Genomic DNA, 2,452 nt, shown 5'->3' on the forward strand with positions numbered 1-2,452 from the left:
TCTATCCAATGTGAGATTTATCATGCTTGATGAGCCTTAATGACTAAAGGCATTGCCACATTCATTTCAATCATAAGGCCTCTATCCACTGTGAGTTCTTGTATGAACTGTGAGGTGTGAGGACTGACTAAAGGCTTTGCCACATTCTTTACATTCATACGGTCTCTCTCCACTGTGAGTTCTCATATGAATTGTGAGGTGTGAGGATCGACTAAAGGTTTTGCCACATTCAATACATTGATAAGGTCTTTCTCCACTGTGACTTCTCTTATGAACTGTGAGGTGTGAGGGCCGACTAAAGGCTTTGCCGCATTCATTGCATTCATAAGGTCTCTCTCCACTGTGAGATCTTTTATGGTATCTGAGAGTTGAAAGGTGACTAAAGGTTTTGCCACATTCATTGCATTCATAAGGCCTCTCTCTGCTGTGAACTCTCTTGTGAACTATGAGGTGTGAGGACCGAATAAAGGCTTTGCCACATTCATTACATTCATAAGGTCTCTCTCTGTTGTGAACTCTCATATGAATTGTGATGTTTGAAGACAAACTAAAGGCTTTACCATGTTCATTACATTCGTAAGAACTCTCTCCACTGTGACTTCTCTTATGAACTGTGAGGTGTGAGGACTGAATAAAGGATTTGCCGCATTCGTTACATTCATAAGGTCTCTCTCCACTGTGAGATCTTTTATGAACTGTGAGGTGTGAGGACCGAATAAAGACTTTGCCACATTCATTGCATTCATAAGGCCTCTCTCCACTGTGAGATCTTTTATGGTATGTTAGGGTTGAAAGGTGACTAAAGGCTTTGCCACATTCATGACATTCATAAGGCCTCTCTCTGCTGTGTGTTCTTTTATGAATTGTGAGGTGTGAGGGCCAAATAAAGGCTTTGCCACATTGATCACATTCATGAGGCCTCTCTCTGCTGTGAGGTTTCATATGAATTGTGATGTCTGAGGACAAACTGAAGGCTTTACCACATTCATTATACTCATAAGGCCTCTCTCCACTGTGAGTTCCCTTACGATATCGGAGACCTGAGGAATGATTAAAGGCTTTGTCACAAATACTATATTCATGAAGCCACTCTCTACACTGTGATCTCTTATCACTTGTAAGGTCTGATGACCGAGTAAAGGCTTTGCCACATTCATTACATTCATGAGGCCTCTCTCCACTGTGAGTTCTCTTATGCACTGTGAGCTGTGAGGACTGAATAAAGACTTTGCCACATTCATTATATTCACAAGGTCTCTCTCCACTGTGAGTTGTATGAACTCCGAGGTCTGAGGACCAACTAAACGCTTTGCTACATTCATTACATTCATGAGGTTTCTCTCCACTGTGAGATCTCTGATGCACTGGGAGGTGGGAGGACTGACCACAGGCTTTGTCACAGTCACTACATTCAGAGCATTTCTCTCCTGTAAGCATTCTCACAGGAGACATAATGTTGGCTTCTCCACCTCCCTTACACTGCTTGGCTCTGCATCCACAATGAAATCTGTTGTGATGCTCCAGTGAGGAAAGATTCTTCAAGGATTTTTCATCTTGATGGGCTTCAAAGGGATATTTGCCCATAGGTCTTTTGAACACAGAAATATTTGGAATTTGGCTGAAACTTTCTTCAAATGTATTCTCTTCATTTCTTTCATAAACAGCCTTTGTCATATGTTTTCTGTGAAAAAAATATACACAGTTAAAATAAATTAACCACCACTTCACCATTACCACAGAGAGAAAGCTAGATTATTTCCCCCCCCCCGCCAATGGTTTCACATATCATAGATTAAATCACTGGAAGTGACGCTCCCTTTATTAGCCCTGTGCTACAAAAGTAGACTTCCTGATAAATGAGTGTAAGTGAGACATCCTTCAATTATTCAATCTATGGTTCACATTTATACAAATAATTTCCTGTGAAAGTTCTGTTAACACACAAAGCCAGAGTTGCCCATATAGTCATAGATGCCTGGGAAACTCTGGTGGCACTGTAGGATAAGCACTGGACTGCAGCGTCCTCTCTCCAGTGAATGGGACTCACCTGACACACGTGCTCAGGATGTTCTCCTGAGTTTCAGAGCCATGAACTTGACAGAATTCTCGTAACATGGAGGGCCAGCTCTCATTTTCCATGAATCGTACCACTGTATCTTCAGTGGTTATGTTTTCTTCATCGTTAATATTTTGAGATGCTGATCAAATAATGTAATGTCAGGTTCACAGTACAAGATAAAAAGGAAAAGCATTAATCAGAGAGAAAAGGTAATGATGAGCACAGAAAGGCTGTCACATTTCATTGATTCAATACTTTGAAATGTACAAAAAACAATTTACAAGGAAACACTTCCAAGAAGATTGGAGGAAGACTCATTAATAACCTGCGATATGCAGATGATACAACCTTGCTTGCTGAAAGTGAAGAGGACTTGAAACATTTACTTATGAA

At 40.8% G+C, this 2,452-nt stretch overlaps 1 pseudogene; it reads right to left on the reverse strand.

Annotated features, from left to right (window-relative positions):
• Window positions 1–36: 36 nt before the first annotated feature.
• The window catches only part of LOC102823581, a 161,969-nt pseudogene continuing 159,553 nt past the window's right edge, over window positions 37–2,452 (reverse strand).

The sequence above is a fragment of the Chrysochloris asiatica genome, unplaced genomic scaffold, assembly GCF_000296735.1.
Source record: "Chrysochloris asiatica unplaced genomic scaffold, ChrAsi1.0 scaffold00472, whole genome shotgun sequence".
Taxonomy (NCBI): domain Eukaryota; kingdom Metazoa; phylum Chordata; class Mammalia; order Afrosoricida; family Chrysochloridae; genus Chrysochloris; species Chrysochloris asiatica.